At 44.9% G+C, this 10597-nt stretch overlaps 1 pseudogene; it reads left to right on the top strand.

Annotated features, from left to right (window-relative positions):
* The first annotated feature begins 5229 nt into the window (after positions 1-5229).
* Positions 5230-10475, top strand: LOC127752601 (probable leucine-rich repeat receptor-like protein kinase At1g35710; annotated as a pseudogene).
* Positions 10476-10597: the final 122 nt, after the last annotated feature.

Raw genomic sequence — 10597 nt, 5'->3', positions numbered from 1 at the left:
CTGGCGCGCACTAGTTTCCTTGCTGGCGCGTGCCAAATAGATACCCCTGTTTTGGGCCCATTTCAGCCTGAGAAGACGCTCATTCTTTCTAATCTCACAGGATACAAAGAACTAATTATTATACTTGATATGTACCTATTTTTTATATGAATTAATTTAGTAATATGGTACCCCCGGTACCTCTCAAAGACAGCTAGATCATCTTGACTGAAAATAGTAGAAAAGTATATCTATCTATACCTATACTAATTGGACACTTTCTACGAGCTTTCACATTAACTAGAAACATATGTCCGTTAATTTAATAGATCATACTATAGCAACCATAGATCGAAAAAACTACGCTTAGCTAATATTGTGGGCCATGTAAAAGCCCATCTAATATTTGGGAGATGCATCTATCTAATTAAAATAACGAGAGTCGTATACCTTTTTCTATCTGCAAAACGTAAAATCAATAGGGTTCCTACGAGCTCTCATGTTAACTAAAAACATCTGTCCGTTAATTTAATAGACTATACTATAGCAATCGTAGGTCGAAAAAACTGCGCTTAACTAATATTGTGGGCCATGTAAAAGCCCATCGAATATTTGGGAGATTGCATCTATCTAATTAAAATAACGAGAGTCGTATACTTTTTCTATCTGCAAAAAAAAAAAAAAAAAAAACCGATAGGGATCGGTCGCCGCAGGCAAAGCCACGGGAGACGCTCTAGATTTGCGTCTCATAGTCCATCCCGATTAGCTATTTGGTATTTGAGTGTATATATTTTTTTTGTTATGTCAATCAATCTTGATTTCTCACACCACCATCAAATGGTTGCATGCGTACAGGGGCTACACTCTTTAAAAAAACAGCAGGAGATGCCTTCATGAATCCCGATTGGCCGATGCATGGAACCTGGAGATCCTAAATTTGCTGGTCAGGTACATTTTCTTCACAATCAAGATTATTATTTTATTCTATTTCTCAAACAAGATTGGTTTATAATTTGATTAATTAATTGTTCCACATTGAAACCACACTACCAGGAGTAAATTAGCTAACTACTTCGGGTGTTGACACCTTCATCCACAAGAAAGGTTCATTTGTATCTAATTAAGAAGATCCAGGATTGTGTTGCAACTGTTGCAATTCACATAGGTATTCCTTATAATTTCCATGCACCTACGAATTCTACGATCTAATCCAAAAATTAAAAAAGATTCGCACGTGCTCAAATCAAATTTGTGTTAAGTAAAACACACCAAAAGGAAAACATATGGAGTCAATAGTTTTTTACTTTATTATAATTCAAGACATCAAAGTATATAAACTCGAAACATATAACCTCTAACTTTCGATTAATTATTAAATTTCAATTATCAAATCACTCAAATCTATAATTGAGACTCCAAACCAAGTACGATTTGATATGCATTAGTTTCAGAATTACTAAATTAACTGAGATTTTAAATATAGTAGAACTCGGCATTTATTAATAATCAATTTTAGAATTAGTAAATTATGAAAAGGCTAAAATGGTATTACAATCTGTTCCCTTTTTTGGAATGATTAATCATGAAAAAACTATTGTTGGATTCGATACCTTATACAACTTGGTATTTATTAATTACAAATTTTCGCACTACTAAATCATGAGCTATAATTAATATTCCAAGTATAGTTTGCTACTTATTTATTCTGAACTTTTGGATTATAAATTGCCAAAGCTGACATTGATGTTCTGAATCAAATATAACTCGATAATTATTGACTGTGAACTTCAAAGTTGTTAAATTATGAACAAGTAATAGCTGAAACTCCATACAGAGTATCGTCCAGAAAAGCTGAAATTGAGACCTCAAAATGAATATAACTTAATATTTAGTAATTATATATTAAAAAATATTAAATCATGAAAAAAAGACTTTGAACTAACTACAATATGGTACCTATTAATTCTATATATGTGTATTAATTAAGATAAAATACAGAACTGAGACATAGACATGTGTACATATATATCGTTACTTAGCATTTGCAAATTTTAAAATTATTAGATTAATAAATTGAAATTAACAAGAATTAGGATGGACTATATATAAATAGTTCTTTTGAAATTATGAATAAACATATTTTATCCACATAACTAAACAAAAGAAATATTTAACATGTAGTGGATGCTATCAATATTAATATCCCGTGCAGCGCACGGGTCGATGGCTAGTATATAAGAATCAGTCATACATCAATCCATCTATATCACTGTCGTTTTTTTCCAGAACGTAAAGACGACGAAAAGTGGCACTGGGGCAGTGATCAATAGTTACACCGGATAAGTATCACGCTGTCCAAAATGACATTGTGTCCTTACTATGAATATTCATACTCTCTATGTGTTTAAATTCATGACACTGTTAACTTTATTAATTAGGTGAAACTTCAAAACTTTTACCATCAATAACTCTTAAAATAACTTTATTCCTTCCAATCCCATAGGATACAATGAACTAATTACTACACTTGAGATATACCTATTTTTTATATAATTTAGTAACATTTCCTAATACCACATATACTAAAGACATCAAATTTTATAATAGAAATTTTCTATGCACCCTGGTACCTCTCAAAGACAGCAAGATCATCTTGACTAAAAACAGTAGAAAAGTATACATGAATCAATCTGTATCACTGTCAACTTTTCTATAACCTAAAGAAAAGGAAAAGTGACAATGATCAATGGTTACACCGGATAAGACCAAGTTGCATGCGAATTTTTATCATTATTAATTAATCACATATTCACCCATGGAAACATTTAAGTCGAAACTATATGACACTATTATGTATTATCCTACTAATCATACGTTGTGAGTATTTTTCATATTTATAAAAATGAAAAATATATATTTCAAAATAATTATTTGTAATATTTTTTCTACTGTCCAAATGCGTGAGAAATCACATTTGGGAACATAACCTTTTATATGAAAATATTGGGAACTACACTAGACCTCCTTTTTTAAAAAGCAGCCTTTTATGTAAACTTATTGTTTGAACATCTACTTCCCATGAAAGAATTTATGTGTTTTTTTGATACTTTTTCTTTAGTTGGATTGTCTAAAAATGAATTTGTAAAAAGAATCCTTAAAAATTTATGCATCTGAATCAAATCATTGTCAATATGAAGTTTTTATGCCCTTAAGCCCGCACTATTATTTTAGTTGGCACTATCCTCGAGCTTGTACATATTCGTAAGCTTGCACCATGGCATCCCATCCCACCCGCGTCGCTTTCCTCAACCTTAACTACTACATTCTCCGGACGGTCAAATTCATTTTCCCGTGCGGGGATTTTGCCCGTCTGGAGGCAGTCGTCTGGAAAAGGGATTTGACGTGCGGGCAGCCCAACCGCACGGGATAATCATTTTCCCGTGAAGTGGACCACAGGAGATAATCGATTATCCCGTACGGTCAAATAATACCAATCACACGGAAACAAAAAAATCGAAAAAATAAAAAAAACCACGCCGGCGTCGCTCGTCGTCGCGGCCGCCGCCGCCCGCCCAGGCTCACCGCTCCTGGATCCGGGGCGGCGGCGCCTCGTCGTCGTCGTCGTTGTGCCCGCCGCCGCGAGAACCACGCTGCCGCCGCCCGAGCTCGCCGCTCCAGCCGGATTCGCGCCGGCACCGCCCGGTCGTCGTCGTGGCCGCCGCTGCCCTCCCGGGCTCGCCGCTCCTGGATCCGGGGCGGCGCCGCCTCGTCATTGTCGTCGTTGCGCCCGCCGCCACGAGAACCACGCCGCCGCCCGAGCTCTCCGGCCGGATCCGCGCCGGCGCCGCCCGGTCGTCGTCGCGGCCGCCGCCGCCCGCCCGGGCTCGCCGCTCCTGGATCCGGGCCGGCACCGCCTCATCGTCGTCGTCGTCGCGCCCCACGCCGCGAGAACCACGCCGCCACCGCCCGAGCTCGCCGCTCCGGCCGGATCCGCGCCTGCACCGCCCGGTCGTCGTCGCGCCCGCCGCCGCCCGCCCGAGCTCACCGCTCCTGGATCCAGGGCAACGCCGCCTCGTCGTCGTCGTCGTCGCGCCCGCCACCGCGCCTCATCGTCGGCGTCGGGCCTCGTCGTCCTCGTTCGCTCGCGGAGCCGCTGCCGTGCCTCCGCCAACAGCCGTCGCGCCGCCTCCCCCGCCGTCGGCGGCGGGGGCAGCGGCGCTCAATCGGTGGGGAGGGGAGGAGAGGAAAGAGGCAAAGAGAGAGAGAGGACAGAGAGGGGTGGGGAGGAGAGTAAAGAGGCAGATGGGGAGGAGATCGAGGAGAGTAAAGGGGAGAGAGAATAAAAAGGAAAAAAGAAAGAGAGAGATTGTAAAATTTGAAATGGGTGAGAGGAAAAAGAGGAAGGGTATTTTTCTGTGCGGTCCATTTAAAAAGCCTGTATGTGAAAATAGATTTTTTTGTGCTGTCCTCTTAAGTCGCCCGTACGGGATAATAGGGATTATCCCGTGCGGTTCTCTTAAGACGCCCGCACGGGAAAATGGATTTTCCCGTATGGGCGATAGACCGACGCCGTTCTCCTCTTTTTCTCGTGCGGTTCTAGTTACGGTCCGCCTGAAAACAAAAGGGCCCGGTGTCCGAAAAACCTTTATTGTAGTAGTGCTTCCTCGACGTTGTTAGCACCGCTAGCCTCATGCTCATTTGTGATATCTCTCTCAAGATCAAATGTGTTTGTAGCCATTGAATTCGGACAACTTAAAAGCATTTTAAGGCATGCCAAGTGGCAGCTTGAGAGCGTATATAATAGATAGATAATAGATGTTGTTAGATATTATCATTATACTTTAGTAGTAATAGAAAAATAATGGTCAAACAAAGACCAACAGCAATATCATATTTAAATACTCCCTCCGTTCCAAAATATAAGCATTTTTAGCATAGTGTCAAGTCAAACATTTTCAACTTTGACTATTTAAATTACTAGATTTATTATTAAACAAACTATCATAATATGTAACTCTTTTATTTTAAAATATTTTATTTCTATAGATATTGTTGGTTAAAGTAGCATCTCAAAGACTATGTCGAAGTCAAAATTACTTATATTTTGGAACGGAGGGAGTATAATATACAGAGGTGAAGCGGCATGGAGCAATAGATGACATCAGTTGAAACATTACACTATAAATTTGGCGTAACACTCTGCACAAGTAATCACAAACCAATAGCTTCAGTCATCTTCTTTGAATCCAAATGCCAACACTCCTACTCCGCTTGCTCGTGTCATGCCTTCTTTGCCTGCAAACTATGTAGGTGCAAAACGGCATGAAAGCATAATCTCACTCAATTCACAATAAATGGCACTTCTTCGCTGGAAGTCCACTCTCAGGATCTCATCAGTGCATATGAGCTCCTGGAAGAACACCACAAGCCTCTGCAACTGGACAGGGATCATGTGTAGTCGTAGTGTCATCCGCCATGGACGACGACACCGTATGCCATGGCCAGTGGTGACCAACATCTCCCTTCCAGCTGCTGGCATCCATGGCCAGCTTGGTGAGCTTGACTTCTCATCTCTACCATATCTCACATGTATTGATCTCAGCAAAAACAGTCTCTCTGGTCCAATACCCTTAAATATCAACTCTCTGTCAGCTCTTGTGCACCTTGAACTTCAATTGAACCTGCTCACAGGAAGAATACCAGATGAGATTGGTGAACTACGAAGTCTCACCACACTATCCCTTTCCTTCAACAGCCTCACCGGACACATCCCTTCGTCCTTGGGGAATCTAACGATGGTAACCGTATTTTTCGTACACCAAAATATGATCTCCGGTTTCATCCCAAAGGAAATAGGAATGCTAGCCAACTTGCAGCTTTTAACTCTAAGCAACAACACATTGATCGGAGAGATACCCACAACTCTATCAAATCTGACCAACCTAGCTACTTTGCAACTATATGGTAATGAACTGTCGGGGCCTATACCCCAAAAACTCTGCATGCTCACCAAGATGCAATACCTTGGTCTTAACAGTAACAAACTTACTAGCGAAATCCCTGCATGTTTATCCAATCTAACGAAAATGGAAAAACTTTATCTATACCAAAACCAAATCACAGGTTCCATCCCAAAAGAGATAGGAATGCTTGCCAATCTGCAGTTTTAAGTTTAGGCAACAATACCTTTAGTGGCGAGATACCCACAACTCTAGCAAATCTGACCAACCTAGCTACTTTATACCTATGGGGTAATGAACTTTCGGGGCCTATACCCCCAAAACTATGCATGCTCGCCAAGATGCAATACATTGGTCTTAACAATAACAAACTTACTGGTGAACTTCCTGCTAGCTTAGGAAACCTTACCAGGCTAGTGACACTATCCCTCTATGATAATCAGATATCTGGCTCCATCCCCCAAGAAATCGGAAATTTGGTGAACCTCAATATTTTGGATTTTGAATATAATCAAATTTCAGGCTCAGTACCAAAAACTTTCGGTAACTTGGTGAACATCCAACTGATGACCATGTCTCATAACCGATTAACAGGTTCTCTTCCTCGGGAATTCGAAAATCTCACGGGCATAGCAGACCTTTGGCTTGATAATAACCAATTTTCAGGACATTTGCCTACATATGTATGCATGGGGGGCAGACTCAAAACTTTCATGGTTAGTGTGAATACCTTCGATGGCCCCATTCCGAGAAGCTTAAAGACATGTACAAGCTTGGTTAGAATTGCCGTGCACAAAAACCAGCTTACGGGAGACATATCTGAACATTTTGGTGTGTATCCACATCTCAAAACGGTCAGCTTGGCATACAATAGGTTCTCTGGGCAGATCACACCAAATTGGATTGCTAGCCCCCAGCTTGAGGAAATGTATTTTCAAGGAAACATGATCACAGGTGTGTTACCTCCTGCTCTCTCTAAGTTGTCCAACCTAGCTGTGCTCAGACTTGATCTTAATTTTTTTTTTGAACGACTCGCACAAGACGGTGCGAAATTCTATTGATAGAGCAGGAAAAATTTATAAGATTACAACCCTGGAGGGTCGTAACCAGGAAAAAGAAAAATATATACAGCCACCCACACACCGACAGCGCCAAGACACATAACCGAGAGAAGGCTAACAACGGACCGGCCGCCGCTAAGCGTGACCGACCGCCGCTAGACGACAAAGGAATATAGACGAGATCGCCCAAAAGAACACCCTCGGAACCAACGCAAAGCCAACTCCTAGAGCATGCTTGCACCGATCGAGAGGCTTCGGCTAGGGGATGCCAAAACGACGTCTTCAAGAAGAGAAGCGACGGAAAACCGCCACCGCCGCCGTCCGTCGGGGCTCAAAGGAGCCAAGACTGGGCTTTCGCCCGGCAACCACCCGTGAGGGATGAGACAGCACGACAATGCCCTCAGGAGGGGGAATTAACCATCGTTGCCAGCCCGGCCAAGGCCGGGCTAGGTTTTCACCCGCTGCTCAACACCTGCGAATCCACGGCTGATGCACCGATACTCCACCACCACTCAACCTCTGCCAACATGTGGGACCACTGCACCGGCGCCCCCCGCCGGCCAGCCTTCATGCGCCGAAGACCGCGCCACATCCACCGGCAGCTCCTCCTCGCACCAAGGTCGCCTCCTCCACCGCCGGCCGCGCCTCTCGCGCCAAGCCGGCCTCCTCCACCGGACGTGCCTCGCGTCAATCCAGCCTCCCTCCACCGGCCGCGCCTCTCGTGCCAAGCCGGCCTCCATCTCTGCCGCCCGCGCCTCTCGCGCCGAGCCGGCCTCCGCTACCATCGGCTGCGCCTCTCTGCGCCAAGCCGGTCTCCGACCCTCCTCCAACCATTGCCGCGCCGGCCAAATGCAGCCATCTGCCACGCCCTCGACTAGCCGTCTGAGGCCGCCATGCCTCCTTCCACCGCCGCCGCCGCCACCGCCGCCCTTTCGCGGTCATCAACGCCCGTTTCCGGTTGTCGACACCACGTTCGTACTCCCGTCGCCGCATCCTTCCCCGCCGCCATGCCTACTTCTCCGCGCCTTCCCCGCCGCCGCCAGACGCGGCCGCCACCGCCGCGGCGCTGCCTTGCCAGCTGCCACCACAGCAGCCATCCGGCCGCCGCCACAGCTCGCCAGCTGCCGCCTCGTCGCTAGCCGGTGCATCAGTAGCCACCGCCACCGTCACCGCCTCAGCAGTCACCATAGCAGCCGCCTCCTCACCAGCAGTCAGCCGCTGCCGTCACCTGCCACCGTCAGCAGCCGCAGTCACCGACGCGGACGCTAGCTAGCCGCAGTCGCCACCAGCCGCCGTGTCGTCCATCGCCGCCACCTTCCTTCCCCGCCGCCGGCTGCCGCTCCCCCAGATCCAGCCAGCACCGCACGGATCTGGGCATCACCACCGTCGAGCGGCGTCCCCAGCCGCCACCTCCCGCGCCGCGTCGTCCACCACCGCCACCTTCATTCCCCGCCGCCGACTGCCGCTCCCCCAGATCCGGCCAGCCATGGCGGATCTGGGCACCACCGTCTCCGACGAGAGGCGTCCCCAGCCGCCGGGCGCGAAGGGGATAGAGGCCCCGCCACCGCCGTCCTTACGGGCGCATGGCTTTGCCAGCGCCCGCTCAGGCGGCGGCGAGGCGGGGGAGGAGGCGCTGAAGACGAAGAGGTGGCGGTGTCGTCGCCTCCCGAGTCGCCCGGGGAGGACGACGCGAGAGGAGAGAGAGGAATTAACGAGACTTGATCTTAATAATATCAGTGGTGAGATTCCAGCAGAATTTGGAAATCTGAAAAGCCTATATAAGCTAAATTTATCATTCAATCAGCTCTCAGGATCTTTACCAGCACAGCTAGGAAAGCTAAGCAATTTAGGGTACCTTGATGTATCGAGAAACAATTTGAGTGGACCAATACCTGATGAACTAGGGGACTGCATCAGGTTAGAATCTTTGAAGATTAACAATAACAATATACATGGGAATTTGCCAGGCACAATTGGAAATTTGAAAGGCCTGCAAATCATATTGGATGCTAGCAACAACAAACTCGATGGTTTGTTGCCACAACAACTTGGAACCTTGCAGATGTTAGAGATTCTTAATTTGTCTCACAACCAGTTCAGAGGAAGTCTTCCATCATCCATCGCTAGCGCGCATGTTGAGCTTAACAGTTCTTGATGTGTCCTACAACAACTTGGAGGGACCTTTCCCTGCAGGACATCTACTTCAAAATGCATCAATAAGCTGGTTTATTCACAATAAAGGTTTGTGTGGTAATCTCTCTGGCCTGCCACCTTGTTATTCAGTTATAGCATCTGGTCACCATAAGCCAAAGCTACTAAGTTTGCTACTGCCAATTGTTCTTGTTGTGATCATTGTCATTCTGGCTACAATTATTGTCATCACAAAGCTTGTTCATAACAAGAGAAAACAACAGCAAAGCGCTAGTGCTATTACTGTTGCAAGGAACATGTTTTCTGTCTGGAACTTCGATGGCAGACTAGCATTTGAGGATATCATCAGGGCAACCGAAAACTTCGATGATAAGTACATCGTTGGAATAGGAGGATATGGCAAGGTCTACAAAGCACAACTGCAAGGCGGGAATGTAGTTGCTGTCAAGAAGCTTCATCCAGTTGAAGAAGAGTTAGATGATGAAACAAGACTTTTATGTGAAATGGAAGTCTTATCACAAATCCGTCACAGAAGCATTGTCAAACTGTATGGATTCTGCTTCCATCCGAACTATAACTTTCTTGTCTATGACTACATTCAGCGGGAAAGCCTCTATATGACCTTAGAAAATGAGGAGCTAGCGAAAGAGTTCGATTGGTCTAAGAGAGTTACTCTTGTAAAAGATATGGCTCAAGCTCTATCTTATCTGCACCATGACTGCAGTCCACCCATAATACATCGAGATATCACAAGTAACAACATCCTACTTGATACAGCTTTCAAGGCTTATGTCTCGGATTTTGGCACGGCAAGGATTTTGAAGCCGGATTCATCAAACTGGAGCGCATTTGCGGGGACATATGGCTACATAGCTCCTGGTATGTTCTGTAAAATTTGAGTAATACCTAAAGTGCAGTTTTCTCAGTGATTATTACTTATTTCACTCTTGTCTGTTCTTTTCTTGGTGCAGAACTGTCCTTCACATGTGTCGTGACAGAGAAATGTGATGTTTATAGCTTTGGTGTTGTTGTTCTAGAGGTGGTAATGGGGAAGCATCCTATGGAATTGTTGCAAACTCTTTTGTCATCAGAACAGCAACATACATTGGTCAAAGAAATATTGGATGAACGGCCTACAGCACCCACAACAACAGAAGAGGAAAGCATAAAAATTCTCATAAAGGTGGCCTTTTCTTGCCTGGAAGCTTCTCATGCAAGGCCAACAATGATGGAGGCATACCAGACACTCATTCAGCAGCATTCCTCTAGCTCATGCCCTATACGTTTCAATGAAGTTACACTAGAACAACTAAGAAATACATAGATGTATAAATATGCTTGCGGTTTCTTGTAAAATATATATTAGTGTGTCTGCTTAAAGCTGAAAGGCTGCAGTTTGATTTGTTATCAAACACTTATTTCAGTTTCAGTAAGTTGCCTTAGCGC

Source organism: Oryza glaberrima, chromosome 10, assembly GCF_000147395.1.
Source record: "Oryza glaberrima chromosome 10, OglaRS2, whole genome shotgun sequence".
In the NCBI taxonomy this organism is placed as follows: domain Eukaryota; kingdom Viridiplantae; phylum Streptophyta; class Magnoliopsida; order Poales; family Poaceae; genus Oryza; species Oryza glaberrima.
The sequence above is the reverse complement of the archived record's forward strand: the minus strand, read 5'-3'. Positions and strand labels throughout refer to the sequence as shown.